The sequence below is a fragment of the Gavialis gangeticus genome, unplaced genomic scaffold, assembly GCF_001723915.1.
Source record: "Gavialis gangeticus isolate Ggan-Ray unplaced genomic scaffold, GavGan_comp1, whole genome shotgun sequence".
NCBI classification, from domain to species: Eukaryota; Metazoa; Chordata; order Crocodylia; family Gavialidae; genus Gavialis; species Gavialis gangeticus.
In genome coordinates this window covers 62439025-62454658 of record NW_017729031.1, presented here as the reverse complement: position 1 = coordinate 62454658, position 15634 = coordinate 62439025, and the positions used below count along the sequence as shown (strand labels likewise).

The window sequence follows — 15634 nt, the reverse complement described above, 5'->3', positions numbered from 1 at the left end:
GTGTGTGTGTGTGTGTGTGTGTGTGTGTGTGTGTGAATGTGGGTGAATATGGAGGGATCCCCACACCCCCCACCCTCCCTCATACCCACATGCTGCCCACTCAATTTCTATGCTGCCACTGCCTCCTGGGCATGGGTTCTGCGCTGCCACCAGCCCCACACTCCATGCTCCCACCCAGCTGCAGCTTCACCCCCATACCACCGCTTCCCTACCTGCTGCCCCAAGTGAGTGGGATGCCTGGGAGGCCAAGCAGCCCCACCCAAAGGCTGCATGCTGGTGAAGCCAGGCCCTTCCACCCACAAGGCTGGGAATGTGACTCAATAAGGTATATTGGGGGGGTGTACGTGAGTGCCTTACTTCCACCTTGTGGATGGAAGGGCTGGGCGGAGTACAGTTAGTTGGTGGGTACCACAGGCCAGATGAAAGTGCCTGGCGGGCTGGCCTGTGGGCCATATTTTGCCTACCCTTGACCCATATCCTGTGTTTGATAATAGTGATACTTTGATGTGGATAAGAGCAACAGCATTTAATAAGTAGTGGACTGAAAGACAAGAGTCTACATCTTCTACAAAGCCAGGATTTATAGAAGGGATCTGCACTGAATCACATCTTCTGAGGGTTGGTAGCAATGGCAGTCCCTCAATACAAAGATGACAGTCTTCCAATAGATAGGGATGTCATTGGTGAGTCCGAAGATGACTGAAGAGGCCAATCTGAGATCTGTATGTTCAACTGCAGATATGGCATACAATTCCAGAAGTCTCCCAGGTATTAATGTTAATATTGCATTTTTTCAGGCTGACTTTCAAGGTCTCCTAGAATCTCTTCTTTTGCCCACAGTCAGGCACAGAGGTCAATACAGGATACATACTGACCAGTGGTTTGTGTTTCTTCAAAAGAGATCTCCAAACTGCAAGTTGTCAGTCATCATGTTCCTTTTTTTTCATAGCACAGGTATAAAACATCAGCTTTTGGGTATCACTGCATCTTGCAATGCCTCTGACAGAGCAGTTGCTCTTTTTTCTTCCTTCTGTTTTGTCTTCTCTCTTAAAATTACAGGTACTGGCATTGAATCATTTTGGGCATGTATATACATGCTCCAGGAGGAGGGAGGAGGGGGGCATTAATTAGAGCGGCTCCAAGAGCCACTGTAATTAAAGTACCCAGAGCATCTCATGTATCCCTGCACTGAAAAATGGTCGTGAGAGTCCTTTAACTAAAGCTTATTGAATAAGCTCTAGTTAAAGTGCCCCGCCACCATTTTTCAGCAAGGGTACACTGATACACAAGATGCTGGAGTCTGCTGGAGCACGATAATTACCATGCTCCAGCAGACTCGATTAACTGAGTCTGCTCCAATACATTGTAATTACAGTGTGTCAGAGCAGCCTCACTGCTTGTGTATAGGAACCCTGGTGATCAGGAGTTGTGTCCACAAACGGATTTTATTCTGTTACCTAGTATTTCAAGCGTTTCTAAGTTCATCCATCCTAACATATCTTCATTGGTGTTATTGAATATCCAACTGATTTTCCTCATTCTGTAGCACCAAAATTCAGACACTGTGCTTCAACCTTCAGTTCATCCTTTTTTTAAGTGTTCAGTTTCTACAACCATGCAAGATAGTCAAACCCTGTAACAGTTCAGTAATCCAAGGCACCCGTGTAATTTAACTTTCTACAACACATGTGCCTTTGAAAGTTCTAGAACTAACTTTTTTGCAAGATCTTCATCATATCTTCCACCTAATTGTATCGATCTCCATAAATATAAGAACTTGTTCACTTAGTCCCATTTAGTTATTGAGATAGAGGTGTTGCTAGCCTTGTAATTTACTCTGTATCTATGTAATTGTCTTGGTTTTCTTAATACTTATCATCAACATGCTGGTATAATTCCTGCTGGTATTATTTAAAGCACTAAGCATGTTTTGAAAATCTCTCGTAGTCAAAGTTCTGTTAAAATGGAGCTGTCAGTTTTTTAAATGAGAGAGCATCTATTCATGTGCTCCAGGGTGGAGGGGCAAGAGGGTGCTTTAATAACAGCCACTCTGAGAGCCGCACTAATTAAAGTGTCCATAGTGACATGTATAGTCAGAATCCTATGCTTCAAAATGCTGATGGGGGCATCTTAACTAAAGATCACCGTTCAATGAGCTTTAGTTATAGCACCCCACTGCCATTTTGAAACGTGGGAGCACTGAATACACATAATGCAGAGGCTGCTGGAGTGCACCAATTAGCACTCCCCAGCAGACTCAATTAATCGAGTCTGCTTCAACACATCCTAATTAGCATGCATCACAGCAGAAGTCCATCACATGTATAGTGACTCAGATTTTCTATAGAACCCTTAAAAATTCAAGTTGATAATGAAGAAGACACACAGTTTTGTTATAGATTATTATACCAGGAATCAGTCAGACTATCCTGATCCAAATTACTTAATGTTAATAGAAACTGCCATTTTCTTGAATGGCTTTGTATTGAGCCAAAAATTAAAAAGAACAGTTGTAAATTATCTAATGATGGCATTTCCTTCTATTAGAGCTCAATCACTTACCCAGTGAAGTCAATCAAAACATTTTCATTGATTTCAATTTGACTTTGTAGCAGTTTCTTTAATTCCTGATGATTGTACATGAAATAGAATTATTTCTGTGAATCAGCATGTTCTGAAGTAACTTTACTGATCATAATCTCTCTTAAAATCTTGGAAGTAGGAGATATTGGCAATTACTTGCCTTTTCCTCAGAAAACCTAGAAGGGAAGGGAGTTCCCACTGTCTGTGGAGGGAAGGATGAGCTGCAATCTTTACAAAAAGATGTAATCGCAGCTCGTGCATCTCTGTCAAAAATTAGCAAAAGACATTGCCTGAGTTTTGCTTTGATCCTTATAAAAATTCCTATAGAATTTAACTGGGATGAAACCAATGTACTTCCTTAGAATATGTTCCCTAGGATATAATGGAGAAAAAATACACTAAACCGTCTTTTTAACTATCCTGTTAAAATATGTAGTGGTTGTAAACATGTCTACTATATTACATTCCATATGAGAACAATGTTGACCTCCCTGCCAAACAAATCCTAGACATGCTAGGATCAAAGGAATAAGAAGCATTTTACAACCACCTTCCCCCTACGTCCAGTGTACTTTACATGGAAGTTGAAGATCTGACCTTCCAAGTTTCCTCTTTCATGCCACATATGCTGTTACAGAAGTGAAAGTTTTTTTTAGGTACCCTGAGTTAAACGTTTTGGAAGGTAAGAGTTCACAGCAGCTTAAGAGTACAGATCATATTATAAGGGCTATTGAATACCACCCTCTCTTACATGTACCCTAGAGCTCTGGTTAGAAGTCCTTGACACATAAAATCCAGTGATACTTTATCTCCCTTTACATTTAAGCCTATATTCAAATTACTCCAAAAGTAACTTTTAAATCTTCCTGCTGAGGCTTTTGTAGGAGCACATGGAGCTTTTTGCCCAGGGATTCCTGTTTCATCCTACTGTGTAATTTGACATATCCAGTAACAGTTTAGCACCTGTCTAAGTGAACAGTACTTATGAGAAGAATTTAATACATTCAAAATTAATTATATTAATACATTAATACATTCAACTGGCACATTAGGCCAAGAAATAGTTAAAAAGCACATTCATATGTCAGTAGTTTATATAATAAAACCCTGCTGAGCTCACTAGACCTGGTTGACAATGAGGAGAAAGAGCTGTTCCCATTTGTAACCACAGGGAGTAGGTCCAAGCATAGGAAAACTGGAATAAAGAAATTGGCTGGATTACATGCTGCCAAGGGAATAAAGAGAAAGGTTTTTTTAGGGAAACAGACACTAACCCCTCTGGGGTTTTGAAGAAGTTAGTCCTTGCCATGCTATTCAACAGGTTATAATACTTTTTAGGTGAGATAGCCATGTGTGTAGGCCTTTGGACACTGACAGATGTGCAGCTTCCTGCTGTAACTGATGGTGCTTCTCAGGAAGCACCATGAGTTTCAGTGTTGCCTAAAACCCAACAGATGTCTACTGTTGGGGTCCAGGGGATTGAGGATCAAGCTCCAGTTTGGAGCAGGTGCATGTCTGCAGCCGCTCTCCCCCATCCTCTCCTCCCCTGCCCCCTCCTCCCCCCTGCCTCTCAGCTCCAGTTTTGTCTTCAGAATGGGAAGGGGAGAAGGGAGGGGAGGGAGCTCAGTCTGGGGTTTGGATAAGGGTGGGTTGGATAATATAGCCCAGCCCTACTCCTGGTGCACACTGGCAGAAATTACTGAAGGTGCTCCACTTTGGAGTGCCTTCATCTGAGCCCTCATGTAAGAACAATTCAGATTGTCACATGATCAGGCACGTTTAAAGTGATCTTCAGGTGTGGAGTTCTGGACGGGCGTGGCTGTAGAACACTTTCAGTGGACCAATCACACAACAAATGTAACTTCTGTCTGTGCCCTTTACTGTTTTCAAGCCCTTTTCCTCTTATGAGTTACTTTCTTCCTATTGTTATACAACACTTTGTTTTAATAATAGGATGCCTGGAGGGACTATTTTCATGATCCAGAGCTAGACTGACCTGGTGGATAAGCATAAGTGATCCATAAGGCATGGAATGATTATACCACAGGGAGGTAAAATTGAGAAAGGCCTCGCCTCTATCTTATCTTTCTCCTTTATGATTACAGTAAGCATTATACACAGGGTTGGGGTTAAGTTCATATAACATTTGGCTCCATATTCTGCTCTCTTTAATTGCAGGGCCCAGGCCAAATTCTGCCCTTAGCAACATGTGTGAAATACCATCCATGTACTTATATCCTAGTTTTGGCTTAGATTTAAAAATAAATTTGGTTGGCCATTATCCCACACTGTGTATCAGCTGTTTTTGAACTTTAAAATCACTTGTCCTACAGTATCATCAATAGAGCAGCATTTAGCACTGAGCACCTCCACTTAAATAACAGTCTGTTTCATGTCACTAATTCATTACCTTCTGCCTTATGAAAACTCCCAAACAGAAGTATAGAAATAGCTGGCTCATGTGAGTATAAGAACCAATGCGAATGTTTGCCAACAACTTATACACAATTATGTCTTCTGCAAAATTTGGAACAATTCAGTGAGATTATTTTACATTTATTGCCCATGATCCTGTACTTGTTAGATCTATCCACAATCAGGCATAATACCCAAATACTAAGAAAAGATATCTTTGAGGCATTTTAAACCTAACAAGAAACAGAAGGTTTCAGACTCCCGCATAAGGAAATCTCTGCTTAGAAGTTTAGTATATGTTTGCAAGCCCAAAACTTTTGTTTACTTGAAACCTTCTCATTGCTCATCCATACTAATGGTCCTATATTTTTAAGGTTTGCTCATCATGAGTTTGTTTCATGTATCTGTTTTTTTAGTTAAATCAGAGACTGAACTGCAAAATCTAGCTCTTATGGACAGACATCCTGTGGATCTCTGATAGTACTTGGGATCCAGAAATCAATGCCTTCTGTATCAGGAGGACCATCAAAAGAGAAAAAAGTCTCATTGCTAGCTAAAAATACAGTGTGGAAAGACATCAGCATGAGACAAGTTAGCAGGAGATACAGGGACACAAAGGAAAAGCCTGTTAAATAGGAAATGTCACAAAAAATGAAAAGATAGACAGTAGGAAAGGGAGGGATCCATCACAATAGAAAAAAAACAGGGACTGAGAAAAGTTCAAAGAAAATAGTAGCTTAACCTCAGTGCCCCACTTCACAGCAGAAGGGCAAAGAATCTCATTTAACATTTCCTAGGCTTCAGAATTTATTGTACTTTGAAGGAACACTCGATAAATTATTTAGACAGTTCCAACTGAGATTGGAGAAACCCCAGCCTGTCGTAAGGTAGGGTAAAAAACCTTGCTACTATATAAATAATTTACTTCTTGGGGGAGGAAGAAATATTCAAATGCCAGTGTCTAATGTAGAAAGGTACTAAACCTGCTGCAGATAGCTAAACAGGCCTTGAATTTCAGTCAGCACTACATATACAGTGCTGCCATTTCAAATCAAGGTCTAGCAACATTTAAAGCTGTACTTATTAAAAGGAGGTTAATACTAAAGCTTAAAAAGGCCCTTTGCCTTTAGATATTCATCAGTTTAACATAGTGAACATATCCAGATTTAAAAATAAATTCTGCAAAAATACTCTCTTCAGTTGTTTCTCCTTGTGACTAAATTAAGCAAAATAAACTTATCAAATGAAAGTGTTGTTGTTATTTTTGTTTATTTTGCTTTGTTTTTGTTAAATGTCACTATTAATTATGCAAAGGAGAGTATGCCAACTTTGGCATAGTAATGATCACATCTTAATATATGCATTCGTGGTTCAAGCTCTCATTTTTGGTTGTTTAACTTCCCTAAGACAACTTCAGAAGTTTCTTACATGGAAGAATTGTTGTTGTTGTTGTTGTTGTTGTTGTTGTTGTTAATTAAATTTATTATGATAAAGCCTAATGATGCACCAAAAATATGCAGGGCCTAGCATAATTAGGTTCAGTCACAGAGCAGCAAACAGTCCTTGCCCAAGAAGCTTAAAATTAACCTGGAAATAGTGGGAAAATATTTTACACCTTCTTAGCACATCTTGTATTTAAGTAAGTACCTGAGCATTGAAGGACAGAATTTGGCTGCAACAACATATTAAATTCTATTGTGACATTCCAGACAAAAGATGTAATAATTTGATTGATGTGAGCAGAGTTATCCTTGATTTATATTGGTATAACTGAGAGTAGAAACTGATCTAACATAGCAGAATTTACCTTTTCTGGCAGGTATAGAACAATATTACTTAAGGGCCTCATTCTCTGAAGGGTTTTGCTCCCTCATTTCTCATTTTGTTTTATGGAACATAAGGGCTCTCAGCATCTTGCAATGGTCAGAGCTTAATAAATTTTTTTGTCTATTGGCTTCTGGCCAGTATGAAAACTTCTAATAAGTAACTAATCTGCCAGTCATTAAGTAATAACTTCTTGGAACAAAGATGCCAAGTCACATCTAAAAGTGACAGCATCTATACAGGGAACCCAGAGCATATGTATTGATTTCTATTTTGCTCATTGTTAATGTCCTCAGTTGAAAGAGATAATGGATGATGTTTCTAGGTGTTTGACTGATGAGTGTATTTTCAACATCATCTAATATCTGTGGATAGCAAGAGAAAATAAACATCCACATCAAGCCCTTCGCCCTAATGGACTGCAGTTCAATAGAATGAGGCTTTCATTGGGTTACTGTACAGGAAAAAAATGTAGCTACATCTTTGATCTGCCTCCTACTCAGCCCCAGTCACTCAATAGCCAGAAACAGTGTTGGTTTTGAGGGAATCTCCCTCTGTCTTCTCAGATAACAGGGTCCCACCATTCAGGTTTTGATGATTTGGGGGTATCTGTCTAGATCTCTATATCTCTTGTGTTGTTAAGTGAGAAGTAATAGAGATTTAGAATTCCATTCGAAGCTTGACTGTGTGTCTATCTGTTTGCATAACTGTGTGCCCTGAAAGAGTTAAAATGCCACACCGGGAAGAGCATACCACACCTGGAAATCTGAAAGGGGGTGTGTCTGAGCTATGGAAGCCTGTCGGGGGCTGTATCATTGAATTCACCAGGGATTCCACCATCCGCTGTCTGGGCTACATCGTCACGCTGGGTCATAAGCAGTCAGGTCTGGGGCCACTCAGGGACTAAGGGATGACTGTGGTCAGAAAGAGTGTGCAGAATCCAGGGACACACCAGGTCAGAAAGCCAAGAGATCAATCTGAGAGCAACCTGAGTCAGGAAGCCAGGAAATCAAGCAGAGAGTGGAGGCAGAGGGAACAGCAAAGCAGTCTGGGATCAGGTTGAGTCCTGTAGCCCAGACACTTCCTGTTCCTATGGCCCATGGTCTCTTCAACAAATAGGCCTGTTCCTGTGTAAGGGTTTATATGGGGGAAGTGAAGGGTCAGCTGACCCTGGCCAGTTACTCTAGTCACAGGCTGTGGGCAGTAGGCCTGTGTGAAATGGCACTCTTCCATTTCGACTTGAGTTTTGAGGTTTTGACGGAACAGCATTTCATTTTGAATTTCATTTTGATTTGAAACTGCTGTTCCATTTTGCTTTGTTGAAACAGTGATGCTGTTTTGATGTTTCGCCCATTCGCTATAATGGGGAAGCTCGAAACAGCCTCTCTCATCCAGCAGGCAGATGGGGGCCCACAACCCCAGGAGGGCTGTGCCAGTCCTACCAGGGCTGTGGGCTCCTGATCTGCCTGCCAAATGAGGGAGGGAAGCCGGGTGCTGCCACCTGGGACCACAGAGCTGGGGAAGGTAACTGAGCCTGATCACTCAGTTCTCCTCCCCAGTGCTATGATCAGGCTGGGGAAAGGAACTCAGCCCAGCTGGGCTCAATTCCCATCCCCAGCACTACGATCAGGCTGGGCTGAGTTCCTTTCCCCAGCCCGATCATAGGGCTGGACAGGGGAACTGAGCGATCAGGCTGAGTTCCCTTCCCCAGCCCGATCACAGTGCTGGGGAGGGAAACTGAGCTTGGGCTCAGTTCCCTTCCCCAGCACTGTGATCAGGTTCCCACAGCTCAGCTGTGGGAGACCAGAAGAGCCGAGACTATGCTCCTGTCTGAGCCAAATGGGGCTGTGGAGCCGCTGGGAGCGCAGCCCTGGTTCTCCTTTGTCTCCCACCACCTGGCTGCTGGCTGCTTCAAAACTCAAAACATTTTGAAACTTTTGAAACATTTTGACTAGCCTTGCTCTGTTCTGAGGCTGTTTTGAACCCCTTCATTTCTATTTGATTTCTCTGTTTCAAGCTTGAAATGAGTTGAAACAGTGTTGAATCAAAACAGCCAGTGAAATTCCACACAGCCCTACTGGGCAGAGGTTAAGCCCTACTGGGGTCTTCAGGTCATCCTGGATCACTTTGGGCAATGAGCCAGATGGCTGAGCAACTGTGTTCACCAGATATACCACCTATCTACCAGACAAGGGACAATAAGTGGTTGCTAATCTTCGATAATCGTTTATTTAGCAAGTTAGGACTACTTTATTTTCTTCAAGTTCTCTGCAGTGATATGGAGTTTGACACAATAGAATTTTCCCCAAAGAAAGAGAAAAGAGGTCAAGTATTAGTACTGAGTCTTAAAAACCATATAACCTGACAAACAGAATAGAGATGGGGGCACTCAGACAAACAATGCACCAGAGAAACAAAAGTGCAGTCTTGCCATGGAAGACAGGCTACCTTGCAAAGCAGGACCAACCAAAGTCAAAGGAAGCTGACTGGCTGAAGGGAGTCAGAGAGAAGTAAGAGGTAACAGGAGAGGAGGTAAGAGGAGTAACTTTCAGAAGGCACTGGTTTGGTCACAATCTAGAATGCAGGCTAAAATGTGGCTTTTAGTTTATAAACTTTTTACCTAAAGTTGAATTTATTATCCAGAGATTTCCTGAGTCTGAGAAAGTTGGACCCATTAGAATAAGAGGCCAGGATTTTTTTATCACTTAGGATTTGACTCTTTCAAAAAAAAAAAAAATATCTTACAAAAACATGTGGAAGTGATTAAATGTTACCACTGACTTAAGTTTTTCCTACTGACTAGCAGCCAAGTGGCTGTGTATTATGTAAGTGGCAATTCACAAGTTTATTAGCAAACCGTTGATATCTGTAAGATGAGCAAATTTATAATAGATCGTAAGTGTTCTGTAGTGAGATTTACATCTTATAAGGAGAACCATTAAACTTAACAGTTGAGTGTGCTGTGGTTTCCCCTCCACTCCACAAAATTGAGATAGTAAGATCAGTACAGGACATTTTGTTGACGTAAAATTGCTTAAATTTTTGTGTGATCTAGTTCTAGTGGCTTCAAAGGATGATTTTGATTCAGTGTTACTAAATAGCTGTGTTAATGTGTTTCATATGTAATTTTAAGAAATAAGCAAACTCACCAAATTTTTACCACTTCTTCAGTAATTTTTTTGTCACCAAACATCAGGTTTTTATACCTTGGATATTCCATAGATTAAACTTCTTAAAAGGTTTTTCTTTTACTGTTATTTTTTCTTTTTTTATAGGTTTATTTTTTACCCTACTAACCAACGTGTTGGATAACAAACATGCAAAACAAGGAAAGCATAACAAATCAAAAGAACTTAACAACTGAAATGAAAATAGAATGGGAATAACCTCAAGTACAGCCTGCCCATTATATTGTATGCCATTCTTTATTTTTCAGAAGAAACTCTAATCAATAATGTTATATTTCACACATTTACATCAGCAACTGGAGCGTAAAAAATCACTGTGGGAACAAGGATAAAAATCTATTTCAGCTGTATTTTATCTTGTATAAAGTAATAGCCTGCTAAACTAAATGATACTGATATGGCCAAGTAGCATGGATTTGTTCATAAATCCTATTGAAAAGAAGCATCCCTGGAGAAAGGGTTAAAGAACCTCTAGATCCTCCAGAGCATCTAGTTTAGTTAATGGAATACTTTTGTGAGAACAATAGAGAATGTCAAGTAAGATGGGCTATTAACTGCAGACATACAAGACTTCTGTCTCAATTCATTGTATAAAAGGCGGAGTAATGACTTACATGTGGGCATAAGTGGGTGTAAGTGGGAAGTGTAATTTTCACACTGGTGCGATATTTCACTGCAACTATGATCTTAATTACCTGTTATTTGGGGTTGAGAGTTTGAAGGAGGGAGTGTGTGGGAGGAACAGGGGTGTGACTTCTGTGTATTTTCCCGTTCTGACAAGGATACTCAGGCAGTGGTGGTATGAATCATTAGTCTGGTAAATAACTGCCCATGAGCCAGAACACTGTATACACCAGCTCCAATGCCCACATTTGCAGAAAATGAATATGGACCCTCAGCAGCCATTATAGAAACATTTTAAAATGTTAAAATTATAATAAGAATTATTCAAGTAACTTGACAGTGTTACCAGGAAGCAGGTTCAAATTACACTTCAACTCTTGAGGGTGGTCTGTGGTGGTGGCAGCTGGAAGGAGCCACTGCCACCTGGGCTGCTTAGAAAAGCGCAGGGCAGGCTGGGGGCTGACTGGCCCACAGGCAGCTTCTCATCTCTTATGCGGGGGCTCAGCCCCACCCTGAGCTCCCCCATAATTCAGCCCCTGCCAGGAAGTCCACAACAGGAATAGACAAGTATCCAAGTGCCGGGGTGCCAGCTGTCATCATGGTTACCAGTGGAATAATTAAGAGCCTCCACATATTTATTTAGACAGTGTTTGTTTGGTTTCTGTTCCTGTATGGCTGCATAATAATTAGTAACTCCCTAAAAATGTCTCTTTTTATTCCTTAGCAATGTAGCTGTATTATGCAAAGCAGGCCTTTTATCTCCTGGGCAAACACCAGTATTGTAGCTAGTCTCATTCATACCAGTAATGACAGTAACTACCAGTTAAACTTTACACCTACATAGGGGCCTAATTTATACTCAAAGATTTAATGCAATAGTTGTTTGCATGCCAGGAACTGAATTGGGCCCTTGGGCCCAGATCTCAGTCACACCAGGGTAGGAGTTATACCAGTAAAGAGTCACTTTTTCATAAGATAGTCTGTAAGTGGAGTAAGTGAAACTGACCTAACAGGGTAAGATAGCTTGGAAAAGAAAGTGTTACAATTTGAGTAGTACTTGAGAAAGAGATGGGTCTGATTCACCTTAGAGCCTTGTCACCCACTAAACATGGCACATGTTAAATACACTTAAACCATGGGCATCATGCTCAAGCAGGAAAATACGCTAAGTATACCCAGTGTACCTGCTCCCCACCTGTCATGAGGCCATATACTGGTTGGCTGAACTTTATAAAGAAGTACTTCAATTACCAGCTGAGGAGATGTTGGTTGGTGGTGGAGTATGCTTTTAGGGTGCTGAAGGTCCCCAGTAGTCCACCTTCTGGCTGAGGAACATTCCTAGCTTCAGGGCCACCACCTGCTTCCACCACAATATATGTGGGGTGACAGATGAGCCCTTACTGGACACTGAGATGTCTCTGGATGGACCCATGTTGATTGAAGTCCCTGGCACTTCGGAAGATGCCCAAGCTAAAGAGGCATTCCCAGCTGAGTGTTGTGGATGGACCCACCATCAGGCTATCCTGATCAAGAAGGTTTTGGCCAATTACTTTCTAGGACAAGATTCTGCTGGGAGGGAGAGGGTGCAGGGAGGGGACCTCTGAGCAACAGTGCACTCTTCATTTGCCACACTGCACCTCTGATGTTATTATTTACTTCTCAGTAAACATTTTTTATACTGTAGCCCAGGTAACTCAGGTATATATTCCCCTTCTCCAATTGAAGGGGATTGTTAGCTGGCAGCTGTGCTGTGGGGAAACTGCAGACTGCTCAGTTTCCTTCTGTCCCTATAGAACCAGGCCAGGACAGTCAGGGGACTTAACTATATACAAATTTATTTAAATTAACTTATCACAAGGAAAAGAAACATGGATATAAACATATGTACTATATACACACACACACACACAAACACACACACATACATATACACACATATATATACATACACATATATATACACACACGTGTGTGTGTGTGTGTGTGTGTGTGTGTGTGTGTGTGTGTGTGTGTGTATTTAAACAAGTAACATAAACAATACCTTCTGGGTAAATGCCATAAAACCTTATACCAGTGCTCCAGATACAGGTAAGTATCTGATCTGAAAGAGATAAACCCCAAAATAAACATAATCCCAAGGGGAAACCCCAATGCCCTTGGGCTTTTCCCAAGCCCTACAAGGAAACTGGTAACTTTCCGGGAGCCCTCCCACTAGGACCTCCCCTTTCAGGAGTCCTTAACTAACTGGGGGGGACTCCCCCTCCCATGTGGGAATCCTCTTTTCCCTGCAACTCATGGCTCCCAGGCCTGGATGGTGGCCCTCATCCTCTGTGTCAAGCTGCTCTCTCGCCTGCAGTGGGCCGGGGGGGGCGGAGGGTCTCTCTTCCCTGGAACAGGGCTCCTCTGTGCAGGACTTCAGGGGCCTCTGGCTCGGCCCTGTCTGCTGGCTCAGTATCCCAAGCACCGTCTATCTCCCCGGACTCACATTTTTGCAATGGGTCAGAGGCCTGGGCTGCCTTGTGCAGCACCAGGCTTGGTCCGCTCCTGGTCCCTCTATGCAGCACCTCGTTCTGGGGGTTGAGGACCTGAGCCGTCCAAGTGCTTCAAAGGTGCCTGTGCACCGTGTCTCTGGCCACACACCAGAGGTTGCAGACCTGAGCCACGTCACACATCTCCAAGGGTCTGGACGCTGTGCGCTGTGGTGCACACTGGGAGCCTAGCTGCTGGAGCTGTCTGCCATTCCCCACTGATGGAAGTCTTCAGGGGCACTTCTGGGCTACTGCTTCACCCTGCTGAGCAGCTCTCCTCAGCTTTTCTAAGCCCTGCTCTTCTCTCTTCTCTGTCTTGGATGTGTTCTCCTCCTGGTGGGCATGCAGCTCCTTTTATACAATCGAGGGCTTCACCCCTGAAGTCTTCCAGACCTTAGTGTTGCAGCTTTCAATCAGGTCCGGGGTGGGGGGACTCTTGTCCCTCTCCCCTCAGGAAAGGGGAGTAACTTAACTTCTCTTGCTGCCTTCTGATTGGTGGATGGGCTCCACCAATCAAAACAGCAAGTTTTCAAGCCTGGGACTCAACCCAAGCTCGGAAAGGCAAGCCTGCTACAATACTAACCAGAGGGCTTGACACTCCCTGTTGTCTGTGGGAGATTTGGGGTGGGGCCTGGCATGGGAAACCAAAGCACATACTCATGTAATGGTGAGACTGAGAGGGCTGGCTGGGAGGGGGAAACCAAGGCACAGGCAACTGGGTGGGTTGGGTTTGTGAATGACTCAAGTTAAGGACTGGATAGGACGCACACAAGGAACTCATTTCATAACTGCAAAATGTATTTCTTCAAATAATTCTGAGACTGTGCAAACAATGCTAACCCTTGTTTATGGGTCTCCCTGCTGGATAGGAAGGTCCCTTGGAGAGCCATGGCATGGAAGCATGCCTTCTTTCCTTTACATATTTCAAGAAAACTTCTCCCATTACCATATTAGCCTCTGACTTCTACAGATGGAAAAGGATGAGGATCTTGCTCTGCTTGATCTAGAATTGGCTGACAATTTTCTGAACATATTTCTATCCCAAAATACCAATTTGCTAGTCTTCTTCTCCCCTAGCCCTGTACTTCATGTTTTTGTTATATTCTTCTACTTCATGACAGAATAGTAATGCTAACAAGACACAGTGGGCCCAACTCTTCTCCCACTGGGCACATCCAGACAAGCGTGGACGTGAGGTATGTGGTGCCACAGACTTGCCTGCAGGTGGGGGAGAGGAGGAGGGATTTGATCCAAGGATATCCCAGGGTCAAAAAGACCCACACCAAATAAAAACAGGTTGGTGCACATAATGGCAGCATGCACAGCCCAAAACCAGAACCTGGCTAGCTGGAGTCATGCTCCAGTTGTCAGCCAGGCTCCCTGCTGCAGGAATGCTGTGGCTGCAACTCCTGGAGGCACCCAGGACCCCAGGTAAGGCTGCTGGGGGCAGCATAGTTGCTGGCCCCAGCCTCCTCTATCCCACCAGGGGTACCTGCCATGTGCTAGACAGCACATGGCCCAGGCGTTCCCCAGGGACAAGTAGCAGTGACACAAGGTGTGCTGTTACTACTTGTTCCTAGGAAACACACATTCCTGCTCACGGGGACATGCCCACTGAGTTCAACTGAATCTATGCCATTGACTTGAATGGGAATGGGGTCTTTCCAGTATTTCCTGTAATGCAGACATTTTGCAGTTTATTTTTTTATATTTCTTCAGGCATCAAACACAAACACCTCATTCACACATCTCAGTCAATGGAAACCCTAGCTATCATATTTTCCACACTCAAAATTGCCCATACTTCTGAGCAATATATATTAAGGGTAGTAATTTAGAAGAATCCAATTTTTTAAATTTCTCCCAGCAGAGATACTTTGGCCTGGTTTCGACAGGTTTTTTATATGTTATTCATTTAGTATATCACCCTTTGTAAATTTAAGGGAGAAAAAGAAGCCCTGCAAATAAAATGTACTACGAGTCAATGCTGTTTGAAGGGAATGTATTGTAATATTAGCTCTGCATCCTCTTTTATATAATAAAAGTGCTGACAGCACTTTGATGTGAAAAAATGAGATACAGTGAGCTGAAGAACTAATATGAAAGGAATGACATGCTTTAAGCTGGAACTATGCAGGGAAACACACAGAGTAATGACAGCTTCACACAACATCTAATTTGATTCCTTTTCCCCAGCACAGTGGAATCCTTAAACCACAGCCATCTGTTAATGAGCAGGGAGTCTTGTGAACAGAGGTCACCTTTTTCCCAGATTTTTTAAATCACTCCACCTCAGTTATAATACTATTATCTATTATCTCCATGTCTCCAGCAACATTTTATTCTTTGGTAGTTTTACTTCCAGACAAAAGCCAAAGGGAGAGAGAGAGACAGAGACAGACAGACAGACTTTTTGACTCTTTATAAAGGTTTACTAAGTGGAAAAGGGGGTAACAATCCAACAAAAAAATA

The 15634-nt window shown here is 42.5% G+C and overlaps 1 long non-coding RNA gene across 1 annotated transcript in view; it reads left to right on the top strand.

Moving 5' to 3' along the window:
* LOC109301743 overlaps positions 1-14427 on the top strand; it is a 15502-nt gene extending 1075 nt beyond the window's left edge. Inside the window, exons 2-3 of the long non-coding RNA XR_002098596.1 lie at positions 10736-10740; positions 14418-14427. This is a non-coding gene — a long non-coding RNA (uncharacterized LOC109301743). The remainder of the gene's footprint in view (positions 1-10735; positions 10741-14417) is intronic.
* The last annotated feature ends 1207 nt before the right edge of the window (positions 14428-15634 follow it).